General features: G+C 44.7%; 1 protein-coding gene across 1 annotated transcript in view; it reads left to right on the top strand.

Annotated features, from left to right (window-relative positions):
• Nucleotides 1–2,182: 2,182 nt before the first annotated feature.
• The window catches only part of CCNI (cyclin I), a 70,775-nt gene continuing 59,152 nt past the window's right edge, over nucleotides 2,183–13,805 (top strand). Inside the window, exon 1 of the mRNA XM_054989670.1 lies at nucleotides 2,183–2,670. The gene's annotated coding sequence lies outside the window, so the exon portion shown is untranslated. The remainder of the gene's footprint in view (nucleotides 2,671–13,805) is intronic.

Raw genomic sequence — 13,805 nt, forward strand, 5'->3', positions numbered from 1 at the left:
CAGGCCACAGAGATCAGTTCACCTGGAGAAAATGGCTACTTTGGGGAGTGGACTCTATGGAATTATGCCATGCCAAGGTCCTTTCCCTCCCCAAACCCCACTTTCTCCAGGTTTCACCCCCCAGATCTCCAGGAATTTCCCAACTTGGAGCTGGCAACCCTACCCCACCCTGACCCTGATGACACTTGATCCCCCATATACTAAGCAGGCTCCACCTCTTGCCCTCTAAAACACTACTGTTCTGTCTGATGGAGCTTTGACTTTTGAAAGCTCATATCCTGGAAGTCTAGTTGGTCTCTAAGGTGCTACTGGACCCAAATCCTGCTCTTCTACTACAGACCAACCCAGCTACCCACCTGAAACCCTTCTTCCTTGTGATTCAGGGAGCCCCATCACCAGCTTCTCAAATCATATTATTTCGATGATGGAAAAACTACCAGGAGTCTGGTGGCATTTTATTAGGCTTGTCACCCGCTTCTTATTTCATGGAATGGTTGCTGATTTAGGATTAAAATGTCATGTTCCTTTGCACATGACTGCAAAGGGCAATTTTAATACTTTAATACCCCATATAATAATCAACTGCTGCTAATGTTCCGACACGCTTAATGCATCCTTTTCATAGTCTCACAAGGGGTAACTTATTTTAGAGTTCTTCAGTGCAGCGGAGGGCAACTCCACACCTTAAAAAGACTGACTGCGGCACAGACTTTTGTGGACTAGAGCCCACTTCATCAGATGCATGTGGTGTTATCCTCAGTTGCAGGGCTTTTTTTCTGGGAAGAGAGGTGGTGGAACTCAGTGGGTTGCCCTTGGAGAAATGGACACATGGCTGGTGGCCCCGCCCCCTGATCTCCAGACAGAGGGGAGTTGAGATTGCCCTCCAGGGCATTCTAAACTCCCCTCTGACTGGAGATCAGGGGGCGGGGCCACCAGCCATGTGACCATTTTTAAGAGGTTCCGGAACTCCGTTCCACTGCGTTCCCGCTGAAAAAAAGCCCTGCTCAGTTGGCAAATGTACACACACACACAAGTATAGAGGAAAAAATGTACTCAGTGGGGTACTGTGGCATTCCTATGCCAACCTCAATAGTCTGATGAAGACAGGACAGTGGCTGCTCTCTGGCCAAGCTGCCGCTTAGGGCAGTTCAGCGATAAGGATGTTGTCACACCATAGTGGTGGTGGAAAGTGTCCTCAAGTCAGAGCTGACTCATGGCAGCCCCTGCTGCGGTTTTCAAGGCAAGAGACTAAGAGAGGTGGTTTGCCAGTGGCCTCTTTGGAGGCCTCCTGTTCATTTTCTAACCAAGGCTGACCTTGTTTAGCTTCTGAGATCGGAAAAGATTGGGCTTGCTGCACAACAGAAGCAAAAAAATAACGTGAACCCACTCTGGGGACAGACAGGTAGCAGCCAATCACACACATCTAGTGCAACACAATGGTTATAAGGCTGGACTAGAATCTAGGAGATAAGGGTTCCAGTTTCCATTCTACTGTAAAACTTGCTGGGTGCTGAGGTGGTGGAACTCAGTGGGTTGCCAGCACAGGGGGGCAACTCCTGGCAGGAGGTGGTGCCCCCGGTACCACATGCACATGCACAAGGTGTGCGCACATTCCTGGGACCACGCAATGAGGACACTTTGGGTCAGCTGGAACAAGGGGAGAGTTTTTAAAAGTTTAAATCCTCCTCAGCAAAAATGTTCACACGACTGGTGCCCCCCCCCCCCCCGCCTCTAATCTAAACTCCCCTGTCTGGAGACGGGCCACCAGTTATGTGACCATTTTAAAGAGGTGCCGGAACTCCGTTCTGTTGCCTTCCTGCTGAAAAAGAGCCCTGACCATTATTATTAGTATTATTATAAACTTCCTTCCCCCCCCCCCAAAAACAGAAACGAGCAGGAGCTATTTTACGCAGCTTTTTGGAGGGAGAGGATTTCTCTGTTCCTGCACCTTGGCGTTTATTTTCAGGGAGGAAAAAGTTCTCCTCCCCGACAGGCCCCCGAGAGCCCCTGCCCTGCAGCCGGGCCCCCTTCTCCCGTCCCCGCGCCCCTCAGGCCCGCGCAGGATGCGGCCCCCAGAGCCGCCTCCTCTCCATGACGCGCCGTGCCTCCTTTGCGCGCCGGAGGAGGCGGAGCAGGAGGCGGAGCAGCCGCGGCCAGCCGGGGGAGGAGGCTCGGTGGCCCGCTGCCGGTCCTTCTTTCCCTCCCCTGCTCCCCCCGGGAAGCGGCTGGTTTTCTGCTTCACTCTCTGGGCCTCGTTTGTTTGGTTTTCCGCCCCCCCCCCTTCCTCCCCTCCGATTTTGCTTTTACTTTCTTTCAACCGCCAAGCCAGCACGACGCTTTCCTCTGCCCTGGGGGCAGCAGCAGCAGCAACACTCACAACGCCCGGGCCAGGTTGCCTCGGAACAAGCAGAGAGACCTTTCCCGCCTCCCTCCCTCCTACCTCGTCCCCCCCCCTCCTCCGAAAGCAACGAAGCGCCCCCCGGTCCTCAGCCATGGAGACATGAACGCCTCTTCTCCCCTCTCGACCATGGAGCAGGCAGGAAACTAACACAAAGAGCAACGCAGCCAAAGACAGCATCTCTTTCGCCGCCGGAGCCGCACGATCATGGGGGTTTGATGGAGCGGATGCTGGCCAAGTCCAACGGGGAATTTTGCAGCTTTGCAGGGGAGGTGAGGAAAAAAAATTGCGTATGCGTTGGTGTGATTCGAGGCTTCCCCTTGGGGGACTCCCTTTGCAACTTGGTTTCTCGTGCAGCAAGACGGGCCGTGTCCATTTTGCTTTTGTTTCTGCTGTAGCGTCGGATCGGGGAGATGCCGTCGCTTGTTCCTTTCTCTCTTTCCCCCCCTTCTCTGCCGCCGATCGGATGGCGGATCTCTTGGTTGACCTAAATGGTTATCTGCAGCCATCCGTTCTTAACGCATTTCCTTTGCAAACACGCTCGGAGAGAGCAATGCAGAGCGGGTCTACTCAGAATCCTGCTCGGGTTTATTCAGTGGGAATTGCACCCAGAAAAGTAAGATCCGGGTCCAGTAGCGCTTTAGAGACCAACGAGATTTCCAGGGGAAATCCGGGGGATGAGATTTCAAGAGTCAAAAGCTCCCTTTGTCAGAAAAAAGTGTTTTTTCCTTCTTTCCTCTCAGGAAACTGTTCTTAGGATTGCATTGACAGTGGCGTTTGGAAGAGCAGTAGATTTATGTTGGCCTTGCATACAGCTCTCCTTCTTGCATAAATTCATACTCACCCCTTAGATATATACAGGCAAATGGAGCTTTCAAACTAATGTGCATTTAATATTCCAAAGCAGGCCACCGCCAGTTGAAGTGAGTCAAGGTTGCCAACATCCAGGTGGAGCCGGGAGTTCTCCCAGAATTACAGCTTATCTCTAGATAGCAGAAACTGGTTCCCCTGGAGAATATGGCAGTTTCAGAGAGCAGACTCTCTGGTATATCCTTAGGTTCTAGGTGATTTCTCCCCTGCACAAGCACTGCCCAAAATCTCCAAGAATTTTCTAGGTGAGTTCAAATGTGGATTCTCTGGTTTAAACGGTGACAGCAGTTCCTTTTACCATGAATTGAAAAAACTGTGCCTTGCCCCAAAAGGCATTCCTTTTTTTTTTTTGCAAGGATGTACAGTTTTGCAGCACGCTTTAAAATAATGTGTATTGTACATGCCTGAAAACAGAGGTGGTGCTAAACCGTAGCCTCTGTTTGTTGTTGTTTACATAATGCATGTGGGCGCCTCCGAGAGACATGCTGTGGTGTGCAGGCAAGCTCTTTGGGGCGCTGCACTCTCTGTGTGAGCGACGTGCATGTATTTTTTGTGGGGGTTGTGTATGCAATATGACACTGGATGTTTATATGCATCATGTCGTATGACATTCATACATGTAAAGAAACAGAGTTGGGGGACAGCGGAGGCTGCAGTCACGTCCGAGTAAATCCTACGGGACTTGCTTCTGAATATACACGTATCAGATCAGGTGCCTGTGTCATTTGCGCATGGATCTCCTTTCTGGGAAATGATTCTCTCAATCAAGTTCTGTTGAGTTCTCTGTTAACGGAAGATAACTCAGTGGTGATCATGAAAATACTAAAATATTCCTTCTGCAGAGAGCTGTTTGTGAAAGGCCTTGCCCTTTCCTTTGTGTCCCTTTTGAAAGCTCCCACACATTAGCTGTGACATTCCTCAAATAAAGTAAACTGACTGTTTTGGAAAAGCCTTTCCCCATCAAAACCCGAGGAGGGGATTGTGTTTCGGGCTTCTGTCTTAGTTTAGCGCTTGTTTACATCCAGCAGCGCACAGCTCCGTGCTGCCGGTTACGTCATCGTGGCCGTCCGAAGCCTTGCAGGATGTCTCTGGCTGCATTTGAAATGCTGGTTGGTTCCTGTTGAACGTAACTGCAGCAGTTGCCCCATAATTAGTGGGTTGTGGTAATTACTGACTACCCCCCCCCCTTGCATCTTCCACCCAGATCTTTCTGCATAACTAGATTGCATCCCTCTGGAGAGAGGAAGGAGACCCTGGTAGTTTTAAAGGTCTTATTTATTTACTTCATTTATACCCCACCTTTCTCTCCAGTGGGGAGGCAGCTGTGTTTGCATCATTCTCCTGTGCCCTGCACACACACAGAAAAGGGACCCACATACTGTTGTAACATTGCAGCAAACAATCCAGGATGTTGAACTGGTGCAGCAATTCAGGATAGCAAGGTTGCATAAAGCTTTGCAGAAATCAGATGCGGGCAGGCGGGTGTGTGGCAGGGGCTGGATGGGGAAGTAGCCACTCAGCACCTGTCTTGCCTTGCCAAGAGAACCAGGGATCCCCTTTCACTGGTATAGTGTTCCAGCCACATAATGCCAGCCAGTATTAACTAAAAGGGGGGGATCTCCAAAGTCATCTCAGTGTCCAAAACAGATCACCAGATTCCAGTGGATGATTTATATGTTACTGACACAGCAAGACTAGCAAGTGTGATGCTTTCCGGGGGTGGGGGGAGACTTCTGCCCTGAAGAATTTACTTTCTGTTACGGAGAAATTCTGCACCAACTTCTTGAACAGGATGCAGCCTGAATTCTCTGCAGTGGATAGAACGCTATAAACATCCTCTGTCCTGTCTGGTGTCTTTCGTCCCCTTCTGTCAGACCTCCTCTGTGTCCCATCACCACTGGAGGTGAAACAGATGGGTATGCAGGGCAGGTCCTTTTCAGCAGTTGTATCCAGCCCTTCGGTACTCGCTGCCCCCCAACCCCTGCCCTACAAGCCCTTGTTGTACCTTTTGATATTGCCTTACTTTGCCCCTTCTGTTTCCAAAAGCATGGGGGAATAAGTAAATTGCACATTTCGGTGCTGCTGTTTTAAAAATCTCCCATGGGCTTGATTATGGAAGCCTTTCTGTTGTTTTCACTGCTGCTTGATTTTAAAATTTTGATCTCTTGAATCAGCCAGTCAGACCATCAGTTTAGTAGGCTTCATTATTCTCTACTCTGACTGGCAGCTGCTATCCAGAATCTTGAGTCTTCCGCATCACTGCCTGCCTGATACTTTAACTGGAGAGACCAAGGATTGAACCTGGCGCTCATGGACACCTCCCCCCATGCATGTGCTGTGCCAAGGCCCCTCCCTCAAGCTGCATTTTTGTTGTTTTTTGCTAATTGTATGCTTTGAATGCTCTATAGTAGGAAGGTGTGTGTGTGTTATGTGCCGTCAAGTCGCCTCCGACCTATGGCAACCCTGTGAATGAAAGACCTCCAAAATGTCCCATCAGTAACAGACTTGCTCAGATCTTGCAAACTGGAGGACGTGGCTTCTTTTATCGAGTCAAGCCATCTCGTTTTAGGTCTTCCTCTTTTCCTACTGCCTTCCACTTTTCCTAGCATGATTGAATTTTCCAGAGAATCTGGTCTTCTCATGATGAGACCATCGTATGATAGCCTTAGTTTTGTCATTTTTACTTCTAGGGAGAATTCAGGCTTGATTTGATCTAGTACCCACTTATTTGTCCTTTTGGATGTCCATGGTATCCGCAAAACTCTCCTCCAGCACCACATGCTATGGATATGATCACTAATAAAGTTTTTGGAAACCATCCTCTTTGCACCATTATGATTCTTAGCAGTGAAATCCTAATTTTTTTTTAAATTACAAAACGAACCTCTTTTATTTTGATGGAACTTGCTCTCTAATAAATGTGCTCTACATGGACTGAAAATACCCATGGCATGCTGTAGTATAGTGGTTTTAAGTGGTTGAGATGCAAAACAGCACTCTGCTGGGTCGAATCCCTTTACCTCCATGAGCTTGAATAAACCACTCCTCTCAGCTGTTTGTTATGTGCTGTCAAGTCACCTCCAACCTATGGCAACCCTATGGATGAAAGACCTCCAAAACATCCTATCGTTAACAGACTTGCTCAGATCTTGCAAACTGGAGGCTGTGGCTTCTTTTATTGAGTCAAGCCATCTCGTTTTAGGTCTTCCTCTTTTCCTACTGCCTTCCACTTTCCCTAGCATGATTGAATTTTCCAGAGAATCTGGTCTTCTCATGATGAGACCAAAGTACGATAGCCTCAGTTTTGTCATTTTTACTTCTAGGGAGAATTCAGGCTTGATTTGATCTAGTACCCACTTATTTGTCCTTTTGGATGTCCGTGGTATCCGCAAAACTCTCCTCCAGCACCACATGCTATGGATATGATCACTAATAAAGTTTTTGGAAACCATCCTCTTTGCACCATTATGATTCTTAGCAGTGAAATCCTGATTTTTTTTTAAATTACAAAACGAACCTCTTTTATTTTGATGGAACTTGCTCTCTAGTAAATGTGCACTACATGGACTGAAAATACCCATGGCATGCTGTAGTATAGTGGTTTTAAGTGGTTGAGATGCAAAACAGCACTCTGCTGGGTCGAATCCCTTTACCTCCATGAGCTTGAATAAACCACTCCTCTCAGCTGTTTGTTATGTGCTGTCAAGTCACCTCCAACCTATGGCAACCCTATGGATGAAAGACCTCCAAAACATCCTATCGTTAACAGACTTGCTCAGATCTTGCAAACTGGAGGCTGTGGCTTCTTTTATTGAGTCAAGCCATCTCGTTTTAGGTCTTCCTCTTTTCCTACTGCCTTCCACTTTTCCTAGCATGATTGAATTTTCCAGAGATTCTTGTCTTCTCATGATGTGACCAAAGTACAACAGCCTCAGTTTTGTCATTTTAGCTTCTAGGGAGAATCAAATCAAACCTGAATTCTCCCTAGAAGAATTAAGAAAGTAGGATATAAATATTTAAAATAAAAATGAAGTTAGTTTAGATGAAGTGTTGTGTACACTAAATATTTAAAAGTAATGACCATGTTACTGAGATTAGAGTTCAGCTTCTATTTAAAAAATAAACACTTAGACAACCCCAGATGCATCCATGTGAAGGTATGCATGGAAGAGTATATATGTGCTGAAATCTCAGAAACCAGAGGGTTGGCTAAGCAAGATTTTCAGTAATTGGGGGTGTGGCCTCAGCGCATGCATAACTCTTGTCCCTTATATTTATATCAAAGCCAGAATAACTTATGCAAAATTGAAGAAACCAAACAAACCTGCTTATTTGCATAATGTATGCCGGTCACAGAAACCAGCTTTCGTTAATAGATCCAGAGGAGTTAGCCATGTTAGTCTGTAGTAGCAAAATCAAAAAGAGTCCAGTAGCACCTTTAAGACTAACCAATTTTATTGTAGCATAAGCTTTCGAGAATCACAGTTCTCTTTGTCAGATGCATGAAGGGCAAAAAGAAACTGGTCAGATATAGAGGAGGAGAGGGGAGGGTGGCGTAGATGCAAAGAGCTCCTTCTCCCTGTCTCCATATCTGTTTGCATCTCCATATCAGAAGGAGCTGTTTGTATCTACTCAGCCCTCCCCTCTCCTCCTTTATATCTGACCAGTTTCTTTTTGCCCTCCATGCATCTGACGAAGAGAACTGTGATTCTCTAAAGCTTATGCTACAATAAAATTGGTTAGTCTTAAAAGTGCTACTGGACTCTTTTTGATTCAGCTTTCGTTAATGTACTGTTGAGATTGCCTGTGTTTTTCTGGGTGCACAGCTTAGCCTTTGGCTTCTTTCTTACAACTGAGGCAAAGCAGTCAAGAAAATTATGATTCAGAGGCTGCTAACATCAGTAAACATCGAAGCTGGCGTTTATATAGTACTTTCAGAATACTCAAAGCATGTACATATATTATCTCGACCTACGATGACTCTGAAAGGTAGTTCCGTATTCTTATCTCAGCATTGCACAGAGAAGGCCAAGATGTTGCGGCTTGCCTAAGGCTTCTTGATGTATTCATGGCAAGCTTCCTGATTCGCAGTTTGATTGCCACTCAGTGCCAGACCCTGTGCTATATAAGTACTTGGTTCTGTCAATGAAAACAATGTATTGCTTTGAAGACCTTGGCAAAGCTTAATCGAAAGAGTGACTAGACTGGACTCCTTTTAGAAAACACAGAATATCTTTTTCTGTGGTTCACCATGACAGTCTGCAAAATATGGGCTAGACACCAGGAATGCTTTTTTCCTCCTTTTCACACCTCCTTCAAAGGCTGGTCTTGAACGTGCAAGTCTCTGAAGTCTTCTTTTCTGATACTTCTTTCCTGTTTTCAGCTTTCCATGGTGATGGGTGGCTTTGTTGTTCTAGCTTCTGCAGTCTGGAGGATATAGCTGATTACAGCTTTTTTGTTTATACCGGTAGTCTCCTTGAAGGGGTAAATCACCCCTGCAGGCTGTAGGATTTCCCTGTTGAAATGAAACTCTCTCAAGGTAACCGTGGAGAATTAATTGCTGTCTCGAGAGGTTTCCTTTTGGATCCTTGTAACAGATGTTTTCTTCTGTGAAAAAAATGATTTGGATGGATTGAATGTGGTTCCTGAAATCTCTCAGTCTGTGTGCCATTCCTGTCAAGTTGTCTTGAACCATGCGAAGACCAGATATTCCCTATTTCCCAGACAGATCTAAACGAAGTCTGGGGGATATATGTTATGTTCGTAAGCATCAGTATGATAATTCCAGGAACTTGGGTGACCAGGCACCTGGGATTTTTCCAGTCACCTATTGTATTGTTGCCATCAAATTTCCAGAAGCTTGCTTGATCAGGCACCTAGGGTTTTTTTCCAGTCAGGTTAGATGTGTCTTGTACTCTTGAATCATGCCAAATTGTGATATACTAGAATCATGCCTCTCTTTTAATTCCAAAGACACCGGGGAGGGAGACATGCTATTATTAACGTGAGGGGGACTCTACAGTTGACGTGTGTGTAGTAATCGTGTCCTTTCTGGGGCTCACTGTTTAGCTAAGAGTAAAAAAAATTAACATTGTGTTTAAGTCAGCACAAGCCAGAATCACTTATTGGAGTCTGGTTCTGGCTGGCATTTTCGCTGACTGACAGGGCAATCCAATTCAGAGTTACTTCAACCTTAAGTCCACTGAAATCACAGGGCTGAGGCTAGAACTGCTTTGTCTAGGATTATATTGCAAAGCAGTCCAGAGATCATTTGTTTTGTACATATAGATCATTGGCAACTTGTAAAAAATTTTGTTTGCTTTCCAGTTCTCTTTCTATAAAAAATCTTTTAACTGTTATTAATATTCCTTAGTTATTTTTCATATCGGGCCACCTTTTTATATTGTATTGTGTATGCTCTGTTTTAAAAACTATAATAAAATGCAGGGCATATGAGACACTCTTACATGGACATAAAGTATATGTTGACTTCTTGATGTTGAAGAAAGAAATCAGAAGCTATTTTAAGATGTTGGCATGAAAAATGCCCCTGAGCTTTGTTTAAAGTACAAAATGAGAGAGATCATAGTTTCGCCTCTTCGGGAACTGTGCCATTTGGTTAGGATGCCAACTCCTTAATTTCAAGATGTAATAAATCAAGACTGGCCCTATTTATCTTCCTCTTAGCAGTGGGCAGCTGGATGTGTGACTTAATGTGTGACTGGGTCTTACTGATAACAACAACAACATTCAATTTATATAACACCCTTCAAGACAACTTAATACCCATTCAGAGTGAGTTGTTATTATTGTCCTCAGGATAATCACCCTGTGAGAGAGCTCTGAGCAAAGTAAGTGAACCCTAGGAAATGCATCCGAGGGTGCCATGTTGGGGATTATTTGCTCTGAACAAACCAGGTACATAAAACACACACTTGAGATGCTTTTTTCAGAATACTTAATGTGATAAAATTAAAGAAGAGACAGCAATGGCAATATCAAGTAGTAGAGTGAGTTGTTGCACATTTTTTATATTTAACAATATTTAAAAGTTATATTGTCGAAGGCTTTCACGGCCGGAGAACAATGGTTGTTGTGGATTTTCCAGGCTGTATAGCCGTGGTCTTGGCATTGTAGTTCCTGACGTTTTGCCAGCAGCTGTGACAGTCACAGCTGCTGGCGAAACATCAGGAACTACAATGCCAAGACCACGGCTATACAGCCCGGAAAATCCACAACAACCGATATTGAAAAGTATTTTTAAAATGTCTGGAAAAGGTCCACATACCATATGGTTCCCCCCCCCCCCCCCGAAAGTTGCAAACCTGGGCAAAATGTACTTCAACTGAAAACACCAAAGTGTCAGCTAAATGTATCCATCAAAGCCTTTCTTATCTCATTTTTAATTTTTATGCACACTGAAAATGTTCGATAAGCCTTTGAGTGGTTGCATATTGGAATATATTTCCAACATATCACACTGGTAGAGCTAGCTGGGGATGTCAGACATGAAGCTGCCACTGAAAAGGGCAGCCCTGCGATAATCTCCCCTCCAAGTAATACAGACGTACCTGTATTGTTTCTGCCAGCCAATGATATGAATCCATAACAAAGGAAATGGAGCAAGTAAGTAGGAGTAAATGTTACTGGGAGGGTGGGGTATATACAAGGAGGCTGGGTTTTTTTGGCAGCCCCGCACCCAGTATCACATCTAGTTCTGCCCTGAGGTGATGTGTTTTGAGTGCTGCGTGTCAGAAAATATTCCAAGATGTCTTCAGTATTTCCAGCATCTATGAAAAATTAAAAATGAGGTAAGACACACTTTGCGGGATACAATTAATTATCTCTTTGATGTTTTCAGTTGAAGTGCATTTTGCCTCAGGATGGGCAGCTTTCAGAAAAAAATGTAGGTGTGTTGTTTTGAGGCTTTTCCCAGGCAATTGCTTTAAATAGAAAAAAAATGTGCAGTCTGCTTTGGGGAGGGTAGCTAAAAATTGAATAAACACGAACATAAACATGGGGAGTAACCCCAAAATCTTTCCTCTTAGGGCTGCAGTTGCCTTCCCATAAGCACCAGCATTTTCTACTGAGAGAATATGATCTATGCTCTCTTCCTCGACGCCCTCATTCATTGTTATGGTAGTTGAAGCCATATGTTTGCACAAGTTTCATGGGCAGCTAGAAGTTGCCTTGCTGTGAGAAAGAGAAGATGACCATATCTGGGGGCAGGTTTTTGATGTCCTAGCGGGGAACAACTAGATGTGTGTACTCAAATCAAAATTGTCCTGGTGGATTACATCTCATGATAGTCTGTACAAGGGGTGCATTGTTTAGATATTCCATCTTGGGGAGGGGCAATGGTTCAGCAGAGTTGCCAGGCTCCAAGTGATAAATAAATATCCCAAATTCATATATTTAAAGTGCTAAAGTGCTCAGTGCAAATATCTCCATCATATAAATTATCTAATGCACATTGGCAGCGTACATTACTCAAGAAAAGACTTCCACAACTTGGATACCACATATTTGTGAAAAACCTCTGTTTCAACATGGACTGTTAGGTCTTACTTCCAAGCACGTTCTCATTATGTATTGTCTGAAGGAATTCTGTGACTTTATACCACCGTTGATATTTGGTACAAGATAATTTATAACTTGCATTAGATAATTTATATGATGGAAATATTTTGCACTGAGCACTTTAGCACTTTAAATATATGAATTTGGGTTATTTGCTGTTATTGTATTTTCCTAAGGGCTCTTTGTACTTTGTGCTTGTTCGGTGCCCTTGGGATAGCTCTCTTGTTACTTTCAGGCTCCGAGTGATGGCTGGATATTTCCTGAAATTACAAATCACCCCCAGGCGACAAAGATCTATTCCCCTGGAGAAAATGGCTGCTTTGGAGGGTAGAATCTATGGCATTATACCCAGATGAGGGCCCTCCCCTCCTAAACCCCACCCTTTCAGGCTCCACCATCAAAATATCCAGGCGTTATTCAATCTGGAGCTGACAACCCTAGGGTCAGTGACAGAACATCTGCTTAGCATGGATACTATGGGATGCCTGTTGGCTAGTGCCTGTGACAAGGAAAGCAAAACAAAAATTAAAAGCAAACAAAAATCACCTTGCTTATTTATTGGGTTTATTTAACGAGTGCCAAAGCAGCTAAGCAAGAGCCAAAACATAATTGTAAAACACTAATAAAATGCCAAGAATATGCTTTAAAATAGCCTATAAAGCAACAAAACCCCAAATAAACCGGGGGGGGGGCTAAAACAATACATTTCAGCCAAAAAGAAATGTATATGAGATCTCTGAAATCTTCCCTACAAAAAAAAAAAGGCTTCACACAGGGCCAAGCTAGAAGTGACGGATTACACTTGAATGGCAAGTGAACAGACTCACATGTATTCCTCCCTGTTCACTTGTGCTCCACTCGATCACATAGTGGAGCGCAAGTGAACAGGGAGGGATACATGTGTGAGTCTGTTCTCTGGCCATTTAAGTATAATTCGTCACTTCTAGCTTGGCCCACAGTCTCTGGAAGGTCTGCACAGTCGATTTCAGGCAAGTTTCAGGAGGGTGGTCTGTTGTGATAATAACATTCGATTTATATTACACCGTTCAGGACAACACCCACTCAGAGCAGTTTACAAGGTATGCTATTATTATCCCCACAACAATCATCCTGTGAGGTGGGTGGGGCTGAGAGAGCTCCGAGAGAGCTGTGACTGACCTAAGGTCACCCAGCCAGTTTCAAGCAGAGGAGTGGAGAATCAAACCTGGTTCTCCAGATTAGAATCCCACCGCTCTTAACCACTACACCAAACTGACTCTCTTGTAGAAGAGAAAGATGCGAGTCAAATAGCACCTTAAAGACCCACTAGATTTCCAAGTATGAGCTTTTGAGAGTCAGAGCTCCCTTTGTCAGATACAAGGAGCGGGAAAAGGAAGAAGTCTTTATAATCCGGGCAGAGGGTGGGAGGCAAGTTTCCCTGGATAACCCATTCCAAAGAAGAGGGGCTTCAGCCCAGGACGTCCTGTTCGGCTGCTCATTGCACTTGTTGCCTACGTTGAAGATGACAGGGTGGCGTGGACATCTCTGGAGGTCTCCTCTTTAGCTAATAACAACTCGTACAACAATTAATCTGAGGGGGGAAATTCCTTCACCTCCCAGATGAGACAATCAAACCATTCAAACTTCCCTGCAGCCGGTGCTGCCCAGAATTGTAGAAATCTTAACATGGCTCAGCCAACCAGGCAAACCGTTTTCAAAATTATTGTTGGCAAGAAAAGGGGACAAAATACAAAAGGAACACGCATTATACAAAGTCTGAAGAAACACAAAAGGAGAAAAACGACTGTTAACTGTATCGTTCCATAACATAATAAACAACTCCCATCTTTTCATAAAGTTACCAACCCTTTTTGATTTGGACGTCTGTTTTGGAATATCACTCAGGTGTAGTAGTTAGAATGTTGGACTAATCTGGGTAACCACGGTTCGAATCCCCACTCTGCCATGGAAACACATG

Source organism: Eublepharis macularius, chromosome 10, assembly GCF_028583425.1.
Source record: "Eublepharis macularius isolate TG4126 chromosome 10, MPM_Emac_v1.0, whole genome shotgun sequence".
Classification (NCBI taxonomy): domain Eukaryota; kingdom Metazoa; phylum Chordata; class Lepidosauria; order Squamata; family Eublepharidae; genus Eublepharis; species Eublepharis macularius.